The sequence below is a fragment of the Nelumbo lutea genome, chromosome 1 (assembly GCF_056320005.1).
Source record: "Nelumbo lutea isolate HS-2025 chromosome 1, American lotus-T2T, whole genome shotgun sequence".
Lineage (NCBI taxonomy): Eukaryota > Viridiplantae > Streptophyta > Magnoliopsida > Proteales > Nelumbonaceae > Nelumbo > Nelumbo lutea.
This window is the reverse complement of record NC_142684.1, coordinates 53,884,714-53,909,384: the sequence shown is the minus strand read 5'-3', so window position 1 is coordinate 53,909,384 and position 24,671 is coordinate 53,884,714.

Below are 24,671 nucleotides of genomic sequence, written 5' to 3'. Positions count from 1 at the left end.
TCTGTGGGTTTCGATTCAATTGTTTGATTTGTTTTATGTTGTTTAAATGGTGGCATTGTTTGTATTGATGCTTGCTTATTGGCTATCTTTTGATTTCAATAAACTGGTTTCATTTTTTAAAACAATTGAGGTGATTTCCTAATTTCTCTAAATATGATGGGTTTTTTAATTCAGCATATCGTGATTAGAATTGTATTAAGCCGAGTTCCTGTACATTAAATTGTTTATATCATATATTTCCTTTGAATTCTTTTAGACCGTTGACAAGTTCTTGTATCGATTGTTCCTAGTTCATTTGGTCTGGGTTTGCTATTTATACGAGAGTATTGTTTTCCTGCTTTATCTATGTAAGTTGGATTCGTTGAATTTACCACAAGGACTTTAGAGTTTTGAAAAGGATTATTAGTGGGTATAGATTATGACGATCATTGGATGGTTGGGGAGGGATTGGTCAATTTTGGAAAATGTTTAATTGGTTCTACCTGTTTTGGCTAGAATAAGTTTTGTGGGTTTTCATTGAATGGTTTTATTAACCATAGGTATAGTCGATGTTTATCAGATGAGTTTATCTATGTTGAGTTGGTTTTATTGGTAACTAAATCGATTAGTTTGAAAGTGAGTGCTCAAAAATTGACTATTTCTACTTTCAACTTTATTGTTTTTAATTTGGCTTTTTCTTGATAGGTTACATTTGCTTGGATTATCTTGGGTTGTTTTAAGTTGATTTCAACTATGCTTTGCGTAGTTGATCTTTTTTATTTAATGCCTCGATAATTTACAATGGATTTGTTAAATAATGTGGATAATTTTTTACCAGGCTTCTGTTTTGGAAAATGTTTAATTGTGATTTGGCGAGAATCAATTTTGTGGGCTTTGATTGAATGGTTTCGTGAACCTTTGGTATAGACGATGTTTCTTAGATGAGTTTATCTATGTTGAGTTGGTTTTATTTGTATCTGGATCGGTTAGTTTGAAAATGAATCCTCAAAATTTGACTGTTCTACTTTCAAATTTGTTGTCTCTAATTTGGCTTTTTCTTGATAGGTTACATTTGCTTTAATTATATTGGGTTGTTTTAGGTTGATTTTAGCTACGCTTTGTGTAGTTGGTCTTTTTTAGTTAATGACTCGATAATTTACAATGGATTTGTTAAATAATGTGGATAACTTCTTACCAAGATTCTATTGTAAGTGTGTGCGGTTGGATTTATTTTATCTAGATATGATGGGTTTTTTTATGGTAAAATAGTGGCTTTAGAGTTGAAATCCGCACGATTCTTAACAGTTGATTTTACTTTGCTAGTTTTCTGCTTTGAGTTGTTTGAGGTTGTTCAAACGGTGCGATTGTTTGTATTGATCCATATTTGTTGGCTTTGTTTTGATTTGAGTAGGAACAGTTTCATTTTTTACAAGAGTTGAGTTGATTTCCTAATTATTTAGATTTGATGGGTTTTTTAATTTAGAATATCATGATTAGAGTTGTATTAAGCCAGGTTCTCATACGTTTAATTGTTTGTGTCAAGTATTTCCTTTGAACTTTTTTAGATCGTTGACAAGGTATTGTTTGGATTGATCCAAGTTAATTGGTTTGTTTGAGTCGGTCTGGGCTTCCTATTTAAACGATATGACAGTTTACCAACTTTATCTCATTATTTTGGATTCGTTGAATTACTACATGGAGTTTGGTGTTGTAATAAGGATTATTAGTGGGTCTAGATTTGGTCGATCATTGGATGGTTGGTGAGGGCCTGGTCAGTTTTGGAAAATGTTTAATTGGCTCTACCTGGTTTGGATAGAATCATTTCTGTGGGTTTCGATTCAATGGTTTGATTTGTTTTATGTTGTTTAAATGGTGGCATTGTTTGTATTGATGCTTGCTTATTGGCTATCTTTTGATTTCAATAAACTGGTTTCATTTTTTAAAACAATTGAGGTGATTTCCTAATTTCTCTAAATATGATGGGTTTTTTAATTCAGCATAACGTGATTAGAATTGTATTAAGCCGAGTTCCTGTACATTAAATTGTTTATATCATATATTTCCTTTGAATTCTTTTAGACCGTTGACAAGTTCTTGTATCGATTGTTCCTAGTTCATTTGGTCTGGGTTTGCTATTTATACGAGAGTATTGTTTTCCTGCTTTATCTATGTAAGTTGGATTCGTTGAATTTACCACAAGGACTTTAGAGTTTTGAAAAGGATTATTAGTGGGTATAGATTATGACGATCATTGGATGGTTGGGGAGGGATTGGTCAATTTTGGAAAATGTTTAATTGGTTCTACCTGTTTTGGCTAGAATAAGTTTTGTGGGTTTTCATTGAATGGTTTTATTAACCATAGGTATAGTCGATGTTTATCAGATGAGTTTATCTATGTTGAGTTGGTTTTATTTGTATCTGGATCGATTAGTTTGAAAGTGAGTGCTCAAAAATTGACTATTTCTACTTTCAACTTTATTGTTTTTAATTTGGCTTTTTCTTGATAGGTTACATTTGCTTGGATTATCTTGGGTTGTTTTAAGTTGATTTCAACTATGCTTTGCGTAGTTGATCTTTTTGATTTAATGCCGCGATAATTTACAATGGATTTGTTAAATAATGTGGATAATTTTTTACCAGGCTTCTGTTTTGGAAAATGTTTAATTGTGATTTGGCGAGAATCAATTTTGTGGGCTTTGATTGAATGGTTTCGTGAACCTTTGGTATAGACGATGTTTCTTAGATGAGTTTATCTATGTTGAGTTGGTTTTATTTGTATCTGGATCGGTTAGTTTGAAAATGAATCCTCAAAATTTGACTGTTCTACTTTCAAATTTGTTGTCTCTAATTTGGCTTTTTCTTGATAGGTTACATTTGCTTTAATTATATTGGGTTGTTTTAGGTTGATTTTAGCTACGCTTTGTGTAGTTGGTCTTTTCTAGTTAATGACTCGATAATTTACAATGGATTTGTTAAATAATGTGGATAACTTCTTACCAAGATTCTATTGTAAGTGTGTGCGGTTGGATTTATTTTATCTAGATATGATGGGTTTTTTTATGGTAAAATAGTGGCTTTAGAGTTGAAATCCGCACGATTCTTAACAGTTGATTTTACTTTGCTAGTTTTCTGCTTTGAGTTGTTTGAGGTTGTTCAAACTGTGCGATTGTTTGTATTGATCCATATTTGTTGGCTTTGTTTTGATTTGAGTAGGAACAGTTTCATTTTTTACAAGAGTTGAGTTGATTTCCTAATTATTTAGATTTGATGGGTTTTTTAATTTAGAATATCATGATTAGAGTTGTATTAAGCCAGGTTCTCATACGTTTAATTGTTTGTGTCAAGTATTTCCTTTGAACTTTTTTAGATCGTTGACAAGGTATTGTTTGGATTGATCCAAGTTAATTGGTTTGTTTGAGTCGGTCTGGGCTTCCTATTTAAACGATATGACAGTTTACCAACTTTATCTCATTATTTTGGATTCGTTGAATTACTACATGGAGTTTGGTGTTGTAATAAGGATTATTAGTGGGTCTAGATTTGGTCGATCATTGGATGGTTGGTGAGGGCCTGGTCAGTTTTGGAAAATGTTTAATTGGCTCTACCTGGTTTGGATAGAATCATTTCTGTGGGTTTCGATTCAATTGTTTGATTTGTTTTATGTTGTTTAAATGGTGGCATTGTTTGTATTGATGCTTGCTTATTGGCTATCTTTTGATTTCAATAAACTGGTTTCATTTTTTAAAACAATTGAGGTGATTTCCTAATTTCTCTAAATATGATGGGTTTTTTAATTCAGCATATCGTGATTAGAATTGTATTAAGCCGAGTTCCTGTACATTAAATTGTTTATATCATATATTTCCTTTGAATTCTTTTAGACCGTTGACAAGTTCTTGTATCGATTGTTCCTAGTTCATTTGGTCTGGGTTTGCTATTTATACGAGAGTATTGTTTTCCTGCTTTATCTATGTAAGTTGGATTCGTTGAATTTACCACAAGGACTTTAGAGTTTTGAAAAGGATTATTAGTGGGTATAGATTATGACGATCATTGGATGGTTGGGGAGGGATTGGTCAATTTTGGAAAATGTTTAATTGGTTCTACCTGTTTTGGCTAGAATAAGTTTTGTGGGTTTTCATTGAATGGTTTTATTAACCATAGGTATAGTCGATGTTTATCAGATGAGTTTATCTATGTTGAGTTGGTTTTATTGGTAACTAGATCGATTAGTTTGAAAGTGAGTGCTCAAAAATTGACTATTTCTACTTTCAACTTTATTGTTTTTAATTTGGCTTTTTCTTGATAGGTTACATTTGCTTGGATTATCTTGGGTTGTTTTAAGTTGATTTCAACTATGCTTTGCGTAGTTGATCTTTTTTATTTAATGCCTCGATAATTTACAATGGATTTGTTAAATAATGTGGATAATTTTTTACCAGGCTTCTGTTTTGGAAAATGTTTAATTGTGATTTGGCGAGAATCAATTTTGTGGGCTTTGATTGAATGGTTTCGTGAACCTTTGGTATAGACGATGTTTCTTAGATGAGTTTATCTATGTTGAGTTGGTTTTATTTGTATCTGGATCGGTTAGTTTGAAAATGAATCCTCAAAATTTGACTGTTCTACTTTCAAATTTGTTGTCTCTAATTTGGCTTTTTCTTGATAGGTTACATTTGCTTTAATTATATTGGGTTGTTTTAGGTTGATTTTAGCTACGCTTTGTGTAGTTGGTCTTTTTTAGTTAATGACTCGATAATTTACAATGGATTTGTTAAATAATGTGGATAACTTCTTACCAAGATTCTATTGTAAGTGTGTGCGGTTGGATTTATTTTATCTAGATATGATGGGTTTTTTTATGGTAAAATAGTGGTTTTAGAGTTGAAATCCGCACGATTCTTAACAGTTGATTTTACTTTGCTAGTTTTCTGCTTTGAGTTGTTTGAGGTTGTTCAAACGGTGCGATTGTTTGTATTGATCCATATTTGTTGGCTTTGTTTTGATTTGAGTAGGAACAGTTTCATTTTTTACAAGAGTTGAGTTGATTTCCTAATTATTTAGATTTGATGGGTTTTTTAATTTAGAATATCATGATTAGAGTTGTATTAAGCCAGGTTCTCATACGTTTAATTGTTTGTGTCAAGTATTTCCTTTGAACTTTTTTAGATCGTTGACAAGGTATTGTTTGGATTGATCCAAGTTAATTGGTTTGTTTGAGTCGGTCTGGGCTTCCTATTTAAACGATATGACAGTTTACCAACTTTATCTCATTATTTTGGATTCGTTGAATTACTACATGGAGTTTGGTGTTGTAATAAGGATTATTAGTGGGTCTAGATTTGGTCGATCATTGGATGGTTGGTGAGGGCCTGGTCAGTTTTGGAAAATGTTTAATTGGCTCTACCTGGTTTGGATAGAATCATTTCTGTGGGTTTCGATTCAATGGTTTGATTTGTTTTATGTTGTTTAAATGGTGGCATTGTTTGTATTGATGCTTGCTTATTGGCTATCTTTTGATTTCAATAAACTGGTTTCATTTTTTAAAACAATTGAGGTGATTTCCTAATTTCTCTAAATATGATGGGTTTTTTAATTCAGCATATCGTGATTAGAATTGTATTAAGCCGAGTTCCTGTACATTAAATTGTTTATATCATATATTTCCTTTGAATTCTTTTAGACCGTTGACAAGTTCTTGTATCGATTGTTCCTAGTTCATTTGGTCTGGGTTTGCTATTTATACGAGAGTATTGTTTTCCTGCTTTATCTATGTAAGTTGGATTCGTTGAATTTACCACAAGGACTTTAGAGTTTTGAAAAGGATTATTAGTGGGTATAGATTATGACGATCATTGGATGGTTGGGGAGGGATTGGTCAATTTTGGAAAATGTTTAATTGGTTCTACCTGTTTTGGCTAGAATAAGTTTTGTGGGTTTTCATTGAATGGTTTTATTAACCATAGGTATAGTCGATGTTTATCAGATGAGTTTATCTATGTTTAGTTGGTTTTATTTGTATCTGGATCGATTAGTTTGAAAGTGAGTGCTCAAAAATTGACTATTTCTACTTTCAACTTTATTGTTTTTAATTTGGCTTTTTCTTGATAGGTTACATTTGCTTGGATTATCTTGGGTTGTTTTAAGTTGATTTCAACTATGCTTTGCGTAGTTGATCTTTTTTATTTAATGCCTCGATAATTTACAATGGATTTGTTAAATAATGTGGATAATTTTTTACCAGGCTTCTGTTTTGGAAAATGTTTAATTGTGATTTGGCGAGAATCAATTTTGTGGGCTTTGATTGAATGGTTTCGTGAACCTTTGGTATAGACGATGTTTCTTAGATGAGTTTATCTATGTTGAGTTGGTTTTATTTGTATCTGGATCGGTTAGTTTGAAAATGAATCCTCAAAATTTGACTGTTCTACTTTCAAATTTGTTGTCTCTAATTTGGCTTTTTCTTGATAGGTTACATTTGCTTTAATTATATTGGGTTGTTTTAGGTTGATTTTAGCTACGCTTTGTGTAGTTGGTCTTTTTTAGTTAATGACTCGATAATTTACAATGGATTTGTTAAATAATGTGGATAACTTCTTACCAAGATTCTATTGTAAGTGTGTGCGGTTGGATTTATTTTATCTAGATATGATGGGTTTTTTTATGGTAAAATAGTGGCTTTAGAGTTGAAATCCGCACGATTCTTAACAGTTGATTTTACTTTGCTAGTTTTCTGCTTTGAGTTGTTTGAGGTTGTTCAAACGGTGCGATTGTTTGTATTGATCCATATTTGTTGGCTTTGTTTTGATTTGAGTAGGAACAGTTTCATTTTTTACAAGAGTTGAGTTGATTTCCTAATTATTTAGATTTGATGGGTTTTTTAATTTAGAATATCATGATTAGAGTTGTATTAAGCCAGGTTCTCATACGTTTAATTGTTTGTGTCAAGTATTTCCTTTGAACTTTTTTAGATCGTTGACAAGGTATTGTTTGGATTGATCCAAGTTAATTGGTTTGTTTGAGTCGGTCTGGGCTTCCTATTTAAACGATATGACAGTTTACCAACTTTATCTCATTATTTTGGATTCGTTGAATTACTACATGGAGTTTGGTGTTGTAATAAGGATTATTAGTGGGTCTAGATTTGGTCGATCATTGGATGGTTGGTGAGGGCCTGGTCAGTTTTGGAAAATGTTTAATTGGCTCTACCTGGTTTGGATAGAATCATTTCTGTGGGTTTCGATTCAATGGTTTGATTTGTTTTATGTTGTTTAAATGGTGGCATTGTTTGTATTGATGCTTGCTTATTGGCTATCTTTTGATTTCAATAAACTGGTTTCATTTTTTAAAACAATTGAGGTGATTTCCTAATTTCTCTAAATATGATGGGTTTTTTAATTCAGCATATCGTGATTAGAATTGTATTAAGCCGAGTTCCTGTACATTAAATTGTTTATATCATATATTTCCTTTGAATTCTTTTAGACCGTTGACAAGTTCTTGTATCGATTGTTCCTAGTTCATTTGGTCTGGGTTTGCTATTTATACGAGAGTATTGTTTTCCTGCTTTATCTATGTAAGTTGGATTCGTTGAATTTACCACAAGGACTTTAGAGTTTTGAAAAGGATTATTAGTATGACGATCATTGGATGGTTGGGGAGGGATTGGTCAATTTTGGAAAATGTTTAATTGGTTCTACCTGTTTTGGCTAGAATAAGTTTTGTGGGTTTTCATTGAATGGTTTTATTAACCATAGGTATAGTCGATGTTTATCAGATGAGTTTATCTATGTTGAGTTGGTTTTATTTGTATCTGGATCGATTAGTTTGAAAGTGAGTGCTCAAAAATTGACTATTTCTACTTTCAACTTTATTGTTTTTAATTTGGCTTTTTCTTGATAGGTTACATTTGCTTGGATTATCTTGGGTTGTTTTAAGTTGATTTCAACTATGCTTTGCGTAGTTGATCTTTTTTATTTAATGCCTCGATAATTTACAATGGATTTGTTAAATAATGTGGATAATTTTTTACCAGGCTTCTGTTTTGGAAAATGTTTAATTGTGATTTGGCGAGAATCAATTTTGTGGGCTTTGATTGAATGGTTTCGTGAACCTTTGGTATAGACGATGTTTCTTAGATGAGTTTATCTATGTTGAGTTGGTTTTATTTGTATCTGGATCGGTTAGTTTGAAAATGAATCCTCAAAATTTGACTGTTCTACTTTCAAATTTGTTGTCTCTAATTTGGCTTTTTCTTGATAGGTTACATTTGCTTTAATTATATTGGGTTGTTTTAGGTTGATTTTAGCTACGCTTTGTGTAGTTGGTCTTTTTTAGTTAATGACTCGATAATTTACAATGGATTTGTTAAATAATGTGGATAACTTCTTACCAAGATTCTATTGTAAGTGTGTGCGGTTGGATTTATTTTATCTAGATATGATGGGTTTTTTTATGGTAAAATAGTGGCTTTAGAGTTGAAATCCGCACGATTCTTAACAGTTGATTTTACTTTGCTAGTTTTCTGCTTTGAGTTGTTTGAGGTTGTTCAAACGGTGCGATTGTTTGTATTGATCCATATTTGTTGGCTTTGTTTTGATTTGAGTAGGAACAGTTTCATTTTTTACAAGAGTTGAGTTGATTTCCTAATTATTTAGATTTGATGGGTTTTTTAATTTAGAATATCATGATTAGAGTTGTATTAAGCCAGGTTCTCATACGTTTAATTGTTTGTGTCAAGTATTTCCTTTGAACTTTTTTAGATCGTTGACAAGGTATTGTTTGGATTGATCCAAGTTAATTGGTTTGTTTGAGTCGGTCTGGGCTTCCTATTTAAACGATATGACAGTTTACCAACTTTATCTCATTATTTTGGATTCGTTGAATTACTACATGGAGTTTGGTGTTGTAATAAGGATTATTAGTGGGTTTAGATTTGGTCGATCATTGGATGGTTGGTGAGGGCCTGGTCAGTTTTGGAAAATGTTTAATTGGCTCTACCTGGTTTGGATAGAATCATTTCTGTGGGTTTCGATTCAATGGTTTGATTTGTTTTATGTTGTTTAAATGGTGGCATTGTTTGTATTGATGCTTGCTTATTGGCTATCTTTTGATTTCAATAAACTGGTTTCATTTTTTAAAACAATTGAGGTGATTTCCTAATTTCTCTAAATATGATGGGTTTTTTAATTCAGCATATCGTGATTAGAATTGTATTAAGCCGAGTTCCTGTACATTAAATTGTTTATATCATATATTTCCTTTGAATTCTTTTAGACCGTTGACAAGTTCTTGTATCGATTGTTCCTAGTTCATTTGGTCTGGGTTTGCTATTTATACGAGAGTATTGTTTTCCTGCTTTATCTATGTAAGTTGGATACGTTGAATTTACCACAAGGACTTTAGAGTTTTGAAAAGGATTATTAGTATGACGATCATTGGATGGTTGGGGAGGGATTGGTCAATTTTGGAAAATGTTTAATTGGTTCTACCTGTTTTGGCTAGAATAAGTTTTGTGGGTTTTCATTGAATGGTTTTATTAACCATAGGTATAGTCGATGTTTATCAGATGAGTTTATCTATGTTGAGTTGGTTTTATTTGTATCTGGATCGATTAGTTTGAAAGTGAGTGCTCAAAAATTGACTATTTCTACTTTCAACTTTATTGTTTTTAATTTGGCTTTTTCTTGATAGGTTACATTTGCTTGGATTATCTTGGGTTGTTTTAAGTTGATTTCAACTATGCTTTGCGTAGTTGATCTTTTTTATTTAATGCCTCGATAATTTACAATGGATTTGTTAAATAATGTGGATAATTTTTTACCAGGCTTCTGTTTTGGAAAATGTTTAATTGTGATTTGGCGAGAATCAATTTTGTGGGCTTTGATTGAATGGTTTCGTGAACCTTTGGTATAGACGATGTTTCTTAGATGAGTTTATCTATGTTGAGTTGGTTTTATTTGTATCTGGATCGGTTAGTTTGAAAATGAATCCTCAAAATTTGACTGTTCTACTTTCAAATTTGTTGTCTCTAATTTGGCTTTTTCTTGATAGGTTACATTTGCTTTAATTATATTGGGTTGTTTTAGGTTGATTTTAGCTACGCTTTGTGTAGTTGGTCTTTTTTAGTTAATGACTCGATAATTTACAATGGATTTGTTAAATAATGTGGATAACTTCTTACCAAGATTCTATTGTAAGTGTGTGCGGTTGGATTTATTTTATCTAGATATGATGGGTTTTTTTATGGTAAAATAGTGGCTTTAGAGTTGAAATCCGCACGATTCTTAACAGTTGATTTTACTTTGCTAGTTTTCTGCTTTGAGTTGTTTGAGGTTGTTCAAACGGTGCGATTGTTTGTATTGATCCATATTTGTTGGCTTTGTTTTGATTTGAGTAGGAACAGTTTCATTTTTTACAAGAGTTGAGTTGATTTCCTAATTATTTAGATTTGATGGGTTTTTTAATTTAGAATATCATGATTAGAGTTGTATTAAGCCAGGTTCTCATACGTTTAATTGTTTGTGTCAAGTATTTCCTTTGAACTTTTTTAGATCGTTGACAAGGTATTGTTTGGATTGATCCAAGTTAATTGGTTTGTTTGAGTCGGTCTGGGCTTCCTATTTAAACGATATGACAGTTTACCAACTTTATCTCATTATTTTGGATTCGTTGAATTACTACATGGAGTTTGGTGTTGTAATAAGGATTATTAGTGGGTCTAGATTTGGTCGATCATTGGATGGTTGGTGAGGGCCTGGTCAGTTTTGGAAAATGTTTAATTGGCTCTACCTGGTTTGGATAGAATCATTTCTGTGGGTTTCGATTCAATGGTTTGATTTGTTTTATGTTGTTTAAATGGTGGCATTGTTTGTATTGATGCTTGCTTATTGGCTATCTTTTGATTTCAATAAACTGGTTTCATTTTTTAAAACAATTGAGGTGATTTCCTAATTTCTCTAAATATGATGGGTTTTTTAATTCAGCATATCGTGATTAGAATTGTATTAAGCCGAGTTCCTGTACATTAAATTGTTTATATCATATATTTCCTTTGAATTCTTTTAGACCGTTGACAAGTTCTTGTATCGATTGTTCCTAGTTCATTTGGTCTGGGTTTGCTATTTATACGAGAGTATTGTTTTCCTGCTTTATCTATGTAAGTTGGATTCGTTGAATTTACCAGAAGGACTTTAGAGTTTTGAAAAGGATTATTAGTGGGTATAGATTATGACGATCATTGGATGGTTGGGGAGGGATTGGTCAATTTTGGAAAATGTTTAATTGGTTCTACCTGTTTTGGCTAGAATAAGTTTTGTGGGTTTTCATTGAATGGTTTTATTAACCATAGGTATAGTCGATGTTTATCAGATGAGTTTATCTATGTTGAGTTGGTTTTATTTGTATCTGGATCGATTAGTTTGAAAGTGAGTGCTCAACAATTGACTATTTCTACTTTCAACTTTATTGTTTTTAATTTGGCTTTTTCTTCATAGGTTACATTTGCTTGGATTATCTTGGGTTGTTTTAAGTTGATTTCAACTATGCTTTGCGTAGTTGATCTTTTTTATTTAATGCCTCGATAATTTACAATGGATTTGTTAAATAATGTGGATAATTTTTTACCAGGCTTCTGTTTTGGAAAATGTTTAATTGTGATTTGGCGAGAATCAATTTTGTGGGCTTTGATTGAATGGTTTCGTGAACCTTTGGTATAGACGATGTTTCTTAGATGAGTTTATCTATGTTGAGTTGGTTTTATTTGTATCTGGATCGGTTAGTTTGAAAATGAATCCTCAAAATTTGACTGTTCTACTTTCAAATTTGTTGTCTCTAATTTGGCTTTTTCTTGATAGGTTACATTTGCTTTAATTATATTGGGTTGTTTTAGGTTGATTTTAGCTACGCTTTGTGTAGTTGGTCTTTTTTAGTTAATGACTCGATAATTTACAATGGATTTGTTAAATAATGTGGATAACTTCTTACCAAGATTCTATTGTAAGTGTGTGCGGTTGGATTTATTTTATCTAGATATGATGGGTTTTTTTATGGTAAAATAGTGGCTTTAGAGTTGAAATCCGCACGATTCTTAACAGTTGATTTTACTTTGCTAGTTTTCTGCTTTGAGTTGTTTGAGGTTGTTCAAACGGTGCGATTGTTTGTATTGATCCATATTTGTTGGCTTTGTTTTGATTTGAGTAGGAACAGTTTCATTTTTTACAAGAGTTGAGTTGATTTCCTAATATTTAGATTTGATGGGTTTTTTAATTTAGAATATCATGATTAGAGTTGTATTAAGCCAGGTTCTCATACGTTTAATTGTTTGTGTCAAGTATTTCCTTTGAACTTTTTTAGATCGTTGACAAGGTATTGTTTGGATTGATCCAAGTTAATTGGTTTGTTTGAGTCGGTCTGGGCTTCCTATTTAAACGATATGACAGTTTACCAACTTTATCTCATTATTTTGGATTCGTTGAATTACTACATGGAGTTTGGTGTTGTAATAAGGATTATTAGTGGGTCTAGATTTGGTCGATCATTGGATGGTTGGTGAGGGCCTGGTCAGTTTTGGAAAATGTTTAATTGGCTCTACCTGGTTTGGATAGAATCATTTCTGTGGGTTTCGATTCAATGGTTTGATTTGTTTTATGTTGTTTAAATGGTGGCATTGTTTGTATTGATGCTTGCTTATTGGCTATCTTTTGATTTCAATAAACTGGTTTCATTTTTTAAAACAATTGTGGTGATTTCCTAATTTCTCTAAATATGATGGGTTTTTTAATTCAGCATATCGTGATTAGAATTGTATTAAGCCGAGTTCCTGTACATTAAATTGTTTATATCATATATTTCCTTTGAATTCTTTTAGACCGTTGACAAGTTCTTGTATCGATTGTTCCTAGTTCATTTGGTCTGGGTTTGCTATTTATACGAGAGTATTGTTTTCCTGCTTTATCTATGTAAGTTGGATTCGTTGAATTTACCACAAGGACTTTAGAGTTTTGAAAAGGATTATTAGTGGGTATAGATTATGACGATCATTGGATGGTTGGGGAGGGATTGGTCAATTTTGGAAAATGTTTAATTGGTTCTACCTGTTTTGGCTAGAATAAGTTTTGTGGGTTTTCATTGAATGGTTTAATTAACCATAGGTATAGTCGATGTTTATCAGATGAGTTTATCTATGTTGAGTTGGTTTTATTTGTATCTGGATCGATTAGTTTGAAAGTGAGTGCTCAAAAATTGACTATTTCTACTTTCAACTTTATTGTTTTTAATTTGGCTTTTTCTTGATAGGTTACATTTGCTTGGATTATCTTGGGTTGTTTTAAGTTGATTTCAACTATGCTTTGCGTAGTTGATCTTTTTTATTTAATGCCTCGATAATTTACAATGGATTTGTTAAATAATGTGGATAATTTTTTACCAGGCTTCTGTTTTGGAAAATGTTTAATTGTGATTTGGCGAGAATCAATTTTGTGGGCTTTGATTGAATGGTTTCGTGAACCTTTGGTATAGACGATGTTTCTTAGATGAGTTTATCTATGTTGAGTTGGTTTTATTTGTATCTGGATCGGTTAGTTTGAAAATGAATCCTCAAAATTTGACTGTTCTACTTTCAAATTTGTTGTCTCTAATTTGGCTTTTTCTTGATAGGTTACATTTGCTTTAATTATATTGGGTTGTTTTAGGTTGATTTTAGCTACGCTTTGTGTAGTTGGTCTTTTTTAGTTAATGACTCGATAATTTACAATGGATTTGTTAAATAATGTGGATAACTTCTTACCAAGATTCTATTGTAAGTGTGTGCGGTTGGATTTATTTTATCTAGATATGATGGGTTTTTTTATGGTAAAATAGTGGCTTTAGAGTTGAAATCCGCACGATTCTTAACAGTTGATTTTACTTTGCTAGTTTTCTGCTTTGAGTTGTTTGAGGTTGTTCAAACGGTGCGATTGTTTGTATTGATCCATATTTGTTGGCTTTGTTTTGATTTGAGTAGGAACAGTTTCATTTTTTACAAGAGTTGAGTTGATTTCCTAATTATTTAGATTTGATGGGTTTTTTAATTTAGAATATCATGATTAGAGTTGTATTAAGCCAGGTTCTCATACGTTTAATTGTTTGTGTCAAGTATTTCCTTTGAACTTTTTTAGATCGTTGACAAGGTATTGTTTGGATTGATCCAAGTTAATTGGTTTGTTTGAGTCGGTCTGGGCTTCCTATTTAAACGATATGACAGTTTACCAACTTTATCTCATTATTTTGGATTCGTTGAATTACTACATGGAGTTTGGTGTTGTAATAAGGATTATTAGTGGGTCTAGATTTGGTCGATCATTGGATGGTTGGTGAGGGCCTGGTCAGTTTTGGAAAATGTTTAATTGGCTCTACCTGGTTTGGATAGAATCATTTCTGTGGGTTTCGATTCAATGGTTTGATTTGTTTTATGTTGTTTAAATGGTGGCATTGTTTGTATTGATGCTTGCTTATTGGCTATCTTTTGATTTCAATAAACTGGTTTCATTTTTTAAAACAATTGAGGTGATTTCCTAATTTCTCTAAATATGATGGGTTTTTTAATTCAGCATATCGTGATTAGAATTGTATTAAGCCGAGTTCCTGTACATTAAATTGTTTATATCATATATTTCCTTTGAATTCTTTTAGACCGTTGACAAGTTCTTGTATCGATTGTTCCTAGTTCATTTGGTCTGGGTTTGCTATTTATACGAGAGTATTGTTTTCCTGCTTTATCTATGTAAGTTGGATTCGTTGAATTTACCACAAGGACTTTAGAGTTTTGAAAAGGATTATTAGTATGACGATCATTGGATGGTTGGGGAGGGATTGGTCAATTTTGGAAAATGTTTAATTGGTTCTACCTGTTTTGGCTAGAATAAGTTTTGTGGGTTTTCATTGAATGGTTTTATTAACCATAGGTATAGTCGATGTTTATCAGATGAGTTTATCTATGTTGAGTTGGTTTTATTTGTATCTGGATCGATTAGTTTGAAAGTGAGTGCTCAAAAATTGACTATTTCTACTTTCAACTTTATTGTTTTTAATTTGGCTTTTTCTTGATAGGTTACATTTGCTTGGATTATCTTGGGTTGTTTTAAGTTGATTTCAACTATGCTTTGCGTAGTTGATCTTTTTTATTTAATGCCTCGATAATTTACAATGGATTTGTTAAATAATGTGGATAATTTTTTACCAGGCTTCTGTTTTGGAAAATGTTTAATTGTGATTTGGCGAGAATCAATTTTGTGGGCTTTGATTGAATGGTTTCGTGAACCTTTGGTATAGACGATGTTTCTTAGATGAGTTTATCTATGTTGAGTTGGTTTTATTTGTATCTGGATCGGTTAGTTTGAAAATGAATCCTCAAAATTTGACTGTTCTACTTTCAAATTTGTTGTCTCTAATTTGGCTTTTTCTTGATAGGTTACATTTGCTTTAATTATATTGGGTTGTTTTAGGTTGATTTTAGCTACGCTTTGTGTAGTTGGTCTTTTTTAGTTAATGACTCGATAATTTACAATGGATTTGTTAAATAATGTGGATAACTTCTTACCAAGATTCTATTGTAAGTGTGTGCGGTTGGATTTATTTTATCTAGATATGATGGGTTTTTTTATGGTAAAATAGTGGCTTTAGAGTTGAAATCCGCACGATTCTTAACAGTTGATTTTACTTTGCTAGTTTTCTGCTTTGAGTTGTTTGAGGTTGTTCAAACGGTGCGATTGTTTGTATTGATCCATATTTGTTGGCTTTGTTTTGATTTGAGTAGGAACAGTTTCATTTTTTACAAGAGTTGAGTTGATTTCCTAATTATTTAGATTTGATGGGTTTTTTAATTTAGAATATCATGATTAGAGTTGTATTAAGCCAGGTTCTCATACGTTTAATTGTTTGTGTCAAGTATTTCCTTTGAACTTTTTTAGATCGTTGACAAGGTATTGTTTGGATTGATCCAAGTTAATTGGTTTGTTTGAGTCGGTCTGGGCTTCCTATTTAAACGATATGACAGTTTACCAACTTTATCTCATTATTTTGGATTCGTTGAATTACTACATGGAGTTTGGTGTTGTAATAAGGATTATTAGTGGGTCTAGATTTGGTCGATCATTGGATGGTTGGTGAGGGCCTGGTCAGTTTTGGAAAATGTTTAATTGGCTCTACCTGGTTTGGATAGAATCATTTCTGTGGGTTTCGATTCAATGGTTTGATTTGTTTTATGTTGTTTAAATGGTGGCATTGTTTGTATTGATGCTTGCTTATTGGCTATCTTTTGATTTCAATAAACTGGTTTCATTTTTTAAAACAATTGAGGTGATTTCCTAATTTCTCTAAATATGATGGGTTTTTTAATTCAGCATATCGTGATTAGAATTGTATTAAGCCGAGTTCCTGTACATTAAATTGTTTATATCATATATTTCCTTTGAATTCTTTTAGACCGTTGACAAGTTCTTGTATCGATTGTTCCTAGTTCATTTGGTCTGGGTTTGCTATTTATACGAGAGTATTGTTTTCCTGCTTTATCTATGTAAGTTGGATTCGTTGAATTTACCACAAGGACTTTAGAGTTTTGAAAAGGATTATTAGTATGACGATCATTGGATGGTTGGGGAGGGATTGGTCAATTTTGGAAAATGTTTAATTGGTTCTACCTGTTTTGGCTAGAATAAGTTTTGTGGGTTTTCATTGAATGGTTTTATTAACCATAGGTATAGTCGATGTTTATCAGATGAGTTTATCTATGTTGAGTTGGTTTTATTTGTATCTGGATCGATTAGTTTGAAAGTGAGTGCTCAAAAATTGACTATTTCTACTTTCAACTTTATTGTTTTTAATTTGGCTTTTTCTTGATAGGTTACATTTGCTTGGATTATCTTGGGTTGTTTTAAGTTGATTTCAACTATGCTTTGCGTAGTTGATCTTTTTTATTTAATGCCTCGATAATTTACAATGGATTTGTTAAATAATGTGGATAATTTTTTACCAGGCTTCTGTTTTGGAAAATGTTTAATTGTGATTTGGCGAGAATCAATTTTGTGGGCTTTGATTGAATGGTTTCGTGAACCTTTGGTATAGACGATGTTTCTTAGATGAGTTTATCTATGTTGAGTTGGTTTTATTTGTATCTGGATCGGTTAGTTTGAAAATGAATCCTCAAAATTTGACTGTTCTACTTTCAAATTTGTTGTCTCTAATTTGGCTTTTTCTTGATAGGTTACATTTGCTTTAATTATATTGGGTTGTTTTAGGTTGATTTTAGCTACGCTTTGTGTAGTTGGTCTTTTTTAGTTAATGACTCGATAATTTACAATGGATTTGTTAAATAATGTGGATAACTTCTTACCAAGATTCTATTGTAAGTGTGTGCGGTTGGATTTATTTTATCTAGATATGATGGGTTTTTTTATGGTAAAATAGTGGCTTTAGAGTTGAAATCCGCACGATTCTTAACAGTTGATTTTACTTTGCTAGTTTTCTGCTTTGAGTTGTTTGAGGTTGTTCAAACGGTGCGATTGTTTGTATTGATCCATATTTGTTGGCTTTGTTTTGATTTGAGTAGGAACAGTTTCATTTTTTACAAGAGTTGAGTTGATTTCCTAATTATTTAGATTTGATGGGTTTTTTAATTTAGAATATCATGATTAGAGTTGTATTAAGCCAGGTTCTCATACGTTTAATTGTTTGTGTCAAGTATTTCCTTTGAACTTTTTTAGATCGTTGACAAGGTATTGTTTGGATTGATCCAAGTTAATTGGTTTGTTTGAGTCGGTCTGGGCTTCCTATTTAAACGATATGACAGTTTACCAACTTTATCTCATTATTTTGGATTCGTTGAATTACTACATGGAGTTTGGTGTTGTAATAAGGATTATTAGTGGGTCTAGATTTGGTCGATCATTGGATGGTTGGTGAGGGCCTGGTCAGTTTTGGAAAATGTTTAATTGGCTCTACCTGGTTTGGATAGAATCATTTCTGTGGGTTTCGATTCAATGGTTTGATTTGTTTTATGTTGTTTAAATGGTGGCATTGTTTGTATTGATGCTTGCTTATTGGCTATCTTTTGATTTCAATAAACTGGTTTCATTTTTTAAAACAATTGAGGTGATTTCCTAATTTCTCTAAATATGATGGGTTTTTTAATTCAGCATATCGTGATTAGAATTGTATTAAGCCGAGTTCCTGTACATTAAATTGTTTATATCATATATTTCCTTTGAATTCTTTTAGACCGTTGACAAGTTCTTGTATCGATTGTTCCTAGTTCATTTGGTCTGGGTTTGCTATTTATACGAGAGTATTGTTTTCCTGCTTTATCTATGTAAGTTGGATTCGTTGAATTTACCACAAGGACTTTAGAGTTTTGAAAAGGATTATTAGTATGACGATCATTGGATGGTTGGGGAGGGATTGGTCAATTTTGGAAAATGTTTAATTGGTTCTACCTGTTTTGGCTAGAATAAGTTTTGTGGGTTTTCATTGAATGGTTTTATTAACCATAGGTATAGTCGATGTTTATCAGATGAGTTTATCTATGTTGAGTTGGTTTTATTTGTATCTGGATCGATTAGTTTGAAAGTGAGTGCTCAAAAATTGACTATTTCTACTTTCAACTTTATTGTTTTTAATTTGGCTTTTTCTTGATAGGTTACATTTGCTTGGATTATCTTGGGTTGTTTTAAGTTGATTTCAACTATGCTTTGCGTAGTTGATCTTTTTTATTTAATGCCTCGATAATTTACAATGGATTTGTTAAATAATGTGGATAATTTTTTACCAGGCTTCTGTTTTGGAAAATGTTTAATTGTGATTTGGCGAGAATCAATTTTGTGGGCTTTGATTGAATGGTTTCGTGAACCTTTGGTATAGACGATGTTTCTTAGATGAGTTTATCTATGTTGAGTTGGTTTTATTTGTATCTGGATCGGTTAGTTTGAAAATGAATCCTCAAAATTTGACTGTTCTACTTTCAAATTTGTTGTCTCTAATTTGGCTTTTTCTTGATAGGTTACATTTGCTTTAATTATATTGGGTTGTTTTAGGTTGATTTTAGCTACGCTTTGTGTAGTTGGTCTTTTTTAGTTAATGACTCGATAATTTACAATGGATTTGTTAAATAATGTGGATAACTTCTTACCAAGATTCTATTGTAAGTGTGTGCGGTTGGATTTATTTTATCTAGATATGATGGGTTTTTTTATGGTAAAATAGTGGCTTTAGAGTTGAAATCCGCACGATTCTTAACAGTTGATTTTACTTTGCTAGTTTTCTGCTTTGAGTTGTTTGAGGTTGTTCAAACGGTGCGATTGTTTGTATTGATCCATATTTGTTGGCTTTGTTTTGATTTGAGTAGGAACAGTTTCATTTTTTACAAGAGTTGAGTTGATTTCCTAATTATTTAGATTTGATGGGTTTTTTAATTTAGAATATCATGATTAGAGTTGTATTAAGCCAGGTTCTCATACGTTTAATTGTTTGTGTCAAGTATTTCCTTTGAACTTTTTTAGATCGTTGACAAGGTATTGTTTGGATTGATCCAAGTTAATTGGTTTGTTTGAGTCGGTCTGGGCTTCCTATTTAAACGATATGACAGTTTACCAACTTTATCTCATTATTTTGGATTCGTTGAATTACTACATGGAGTTTGGTGTTGTAATAAGGATTATTAGTGGGTCTAGATTTGGTCGATCATTGGATGGTTGGTGAGGGCCTGGTCAGTTTTGGAAAATGTTTAATTGGCTCTACCTGGTTTGGATAGAATCATTTCTGTGGGTTTCGATTCAATGGTTTGATTTGTTTTATGTTGTTTAAATGGTGGCATTGTTTGTATTGATGCTTGCTTATTGGCTATCTTTTGATTTCAATAAACTGGTTTCATTTTTTAAAACAATTGAGGTGATTTCCTAATTTCTCTAAATATGATGGGTTTTTTAATTCAGCATATCGTGATTAGAATTGTATTAAGCCGAGTTCCTGTACATTAAATTGTTTATATCATATATTTCCTTTGAATTCTTTTAGACCGTTGACAAGTTCTTGTATCGATTGTTCCTAGTTCATTTGGTCTGGGTTTGCTATTTATACGAGAGTATTGTTTTCCTGCTTTATCTATGTAAGTTGGATTCGTTGAATTTACCACAAGGACTTTAGAGTTTTGAAAAGGATTATTAGTATGACGATCATTGGATGGTTGGGGAGGGATTGGTCAATTTTGGAAAATGTTTAATTGGTTCTACCTGTTTTGGCTAGAATAAGTTTTGTGGGTTTTCATTGAATGGTTTTATTAACCATAGGTATAGTCGATGTTTATCAGATGAGTTTATCTATGTTGAGTTGGTTTTATTTGTATCTGGATCGATTAGTTTGAAAGTGAGTGCTCAAAAATTGACTATTTCTACTTTCAACTTTATTGTTTTTAATTTGGCTTTTTCTTGATAGGTTACATTTGCTTGGATTATCTTGGGTTGTTTTAAGTTGATTTCAACTATGCTTTGCGTAGTTGATCTTTTTTATTTAATGCCTCGATAATTTACAATGGATTTGTTAAATAATGTGGATAATTTTTTACCAGGCTTCTGTTTTGGAAAATGTTTAATTGTGATTTGGCGAGAATCAATTTTGTGGGCTTTGATTGAATGGTTTCGTGAACCTTTGGTATAGACGATGTTTCTTAGATGAGTTTATCTATGTTGAGTTGGTTTTATTTGTATCTGGATCGGTTAGTTTGAAAATGAATCCTCAAAATTTGACTGTTCTACTTTCAAATTTGTTGTCTCTAATTTGGCTTTTTCTTGATAGGTTACATTTGCTTTAATTATATTGGGTTGTTTTAGGTTGATTTTAGCTACGCTTTGTGTAGTTGGTCTTTTTTAGTTAATGACTCGATAATTTACAATGGATTTGTTAAATAATGTGGATAACTTCTTACCAAGATTCTATTGTAAGTGTGTGCGGTTGGATTTATTTTATCTAGATATGATGGGTTTTTTTATGGTAAAATAGTGGCTTTAGAGTTGAAATCCGCACGATTCTTAACAGTTGATTTTACTTTGCTAGTTTTCTGCTTTGAGTTGTTTGAGGTTGTTCAAACGGTGCGATTGTTTGTATTGATCCATATTTGTTGGCTTTGTTTTGATTTGAGTAGGAACAGTTTCATTTTTTACAAGAGTTGAGTTGATTTCCTAATTATTTAGATTTGATGGGTTTTTTAATTTAGAATATCATGATTAGAGTTGTATTAAGCCAGGTTCTCATACGTTTAATTGTTTGTGTCAAGTATTTCCTTTGAACTTTTTTAGATCGTTGACAAGGTATTGTTTGGATTGATCCAAGTTAATTGGTTTGTTTGAGTCGGTCTGGGCTTCCTATTTAAACGATATGACAGTTTACCAACTTTATCTCATTATTTTGGATTCGTTGAATTACTACATGGAGTTTGGTGTTGTAATAAGGATTATTAGTGGGTCTAGATTTGGTCGATCATTGGATGGTTGGTGAGGGCCTGGTCAGTTTTGGAAAATGTTTAATTGGCTCTACCTGGTTTGGATAGAATCATTTCTGTGGGTTTCGATTCAATGGTTTGATTTGTTTTATGTTGTTTAAATGGTGGCATTGTTTGTATTGATGCTTGCTTATTGGCTATCTTTTGATTTCAATAAACTGGTTTCATTTTTTAAAACAATTGAGGTGATTTCCTAATTTCTCTAAATATGATGGGTTTTTTAATTCAGCATATCGTGATTAGAATTGTATTAAGCCGAGTTCCTGTACATTAAATTGTTTATATCATATATTTCCTTTGAATTCTTTTAGACCGTTGACAAGTTCTTGTATCGATTGTTCCTAGTTCATTTGGTCTGGGTTTGCTATTTATACGAGAGTATTGTTTTCCTGCTTTATCTATGTAAGTTGGATTCGTTGAATTTACCACAAGGACTTTAGAGTTTTGAAAAGGATTATTAGTATGACGATCATTGGATGGTTGGGGAGGGATTGGTCAATTTTGGAAAATGTTTAATTGGTTCTACCTGTTTTGGCTAGAATAAGTTTTGTGGGTTTTCATTGAATGGTTTTATTAACCATAGGTATAGTCGATGTTTATCAGATGAGTTTATCTATGTTGAGTTGGTTTTATTTGTATCTGGATCGATTAGTTTGAAAGTGAGTGCTCAAAAATTGACTATTTCTACTTTCAACTTTATTGTTTTTAATTTGGCTTTTTCTTGATAGGTTACATTTGCTTGGATTATCTTGGGTTGTTTTAAGTTGATTTCAACTATGCTTTGCGTAGTTGATCTTTTTTATTTAATGCCTCGATAATTTACAATGGATTTGTTAAATAATGTGGATAATTTTTTACCAGGCTTCTGTTTTGGAAAATGTTTAATTGTGATTTGGCGAGAATCAATTTTGTGGGCTTTGATTGAATGGTTTCGTGAACCTTTGGTATAGACGATGTTTCTTAGATGAGTTTATCTATGTTGAGTTGGTTTTATTTGTATCTGGATCGGTTAGTTTGAAAATGAATCCTCAAAATTTGACTGTTCTACTTTCAAATTTGTTGTCTCTAATTTGGCTTTTTCTTGATAGGTTACATTTGCTTTAATTATATTGGGTTGTTTTAGGTTGATTTTAGCTACGCTTTGTGTAGTTGGTCTTTTTTAGTTAATGACTCGATAATTTACAATGGATTTGTTAAATAATGTGGATAACTTCTTACCAAGATTCTATTGTAAGTGTGTGCGGTTGGATTTATTTTATCTAGATATGATGGGTTTTTTTATGGTAAAATAGTGGCTTTAGAGTTGAAATCCGCACGATTCTTAACAGTTGATTTTACTTTGCTAGTTTTCTGCTTTGAGTTGTTTGAGGTTGTTCAAACGGTGCGATTGTTTGTATTGATCCATATTTGTTGGCTTTGTTTTGATTTGAGTAGGAACAGTTTCATTTTTTACAAGAGTTGAGTTGATTTCCTAATTATTTAGATTTGATGGGTTTTTTAATTTAGAATATCATGATTAGAGTTGTATTAAGCCAGGTTCTCATACGTTTAATTGTTTGTGTCAAGTATTTCCTTTGAACTTTTTTAGATCGTTGACAAGGTATTGTTTGGATTGATCCAAGTTAATTGGTTTGTTTGAGTCGGTCTGGGCTTCCTATTTAAACGATATGACAGTTTACCAACTTTATCTCATTATTTTGGATTCGTTGAATTACTACATGGAGTTTGGTGTTGTAATAAGGATTATTAGTGGGTCTAGATTTGGTCGATCATTGGATGGTTGGTGAGGGCCTGGTCAGTTTTGGAAAATGTTTAATTGGCTCTACCTGGTTTGGATAGAATCATTTCTGTGGGTTTCGATTCAATGGTTTGATTTGTTTTATGTTGTTTAAATGGTGGCATTGTTTGTATTGATGCTTGCTTATTGGCTATCTTTTGATTTCAATAAACTGGTTTCATTTTTTAAAACAATTGAGGTGATTTCCTAATTTCTCTAAATATGATGGGTTTTTTAATTCAGCATATCGTGATTAGAATTGTATTAAGCCGAGTTCCTGTACATTAAATTGTTTATATCATATATTTCCTTTGAATTCTTTTAGACCGTTGACAAGTTCTTGTATCGATTGTTCCTAGTTCATTTGGTCTGGGTTTGCTATTTATACGAGAGTATTGTTTTCCTGCTTTATCTATGTAAGTTGGATTCGTTGAATTTACCACAAGGACTTTAGAGTTTTGAAAAGGATTATTAGTATGACGATCATTGGATGGTTGGGGAGGGATTGGTCAATTTTGGAAAATGTTTAATTGGTTCTACCTGTTTTGGCTAGAATAAGTTTTGTGGGTTTTCATTGAATGGTTTTATTAACCATAGGTATAGTCGATGTTTATCAGATGAGTTTATCTATGTTGAGTTGGTTTTATTTGTATCTGGATCGATTAGTTTGAAAGTGAGTGCTCAACAATTGACTATTTCTACTTTCAACTTTATTGTTTTTAATTTGGCTTTTTCTTCATAGGTTACATTTGCTTGGATTATCTTGGGTTGTTTTAAGTTGATTTCAACTATGCTTTGCGTAGTTGATCTTTTTTATTTAATGCCTCGATAATTTACAATGGATTTGTTAAATAATGTGGATAATTTTTTACCAGGCTTCTGTTTTGGAAAATGTTTAATTGTGATTTGGCGAGAATCAATTTTGTGGGCTTTGATTGAATGGTTTCGTGAACCTTTGGTATAGACGATGTTTCTTAGATGAGTTTATCTATGTTGAGTTGGTTTTATTTGTATCTGGATCGGTTAGTTTGAAAATGAATCCTCAAAATTTGACTGTTCTACTTTCAAATTTGTTGTCTCTAATTTGGCTTTTTCTTGATAGGTTACATTTGCTTTAATTATATTGGGTTGTTTTAGGTTGATTTTAGCTACGCTTTGTGTAGTTGGTCTTTTTTAGTTAATGACTCGATAATTTACAATGGATTTGTTAAATAATGTGGATAACTTCTTACCAAGATTCTATTGTAAGTGTGTGCGGTTGGATTTATTTTATCTAGATATGATGGGTTTTTTTATGGTAAAATAGTGGCTTTAGAGTTGAAATCCGCACGATTCTTAACAGTTGATTTTACTTTGCTAGTTTTCTGCTTTGAGTTGTTTGAGGTTGTTCAA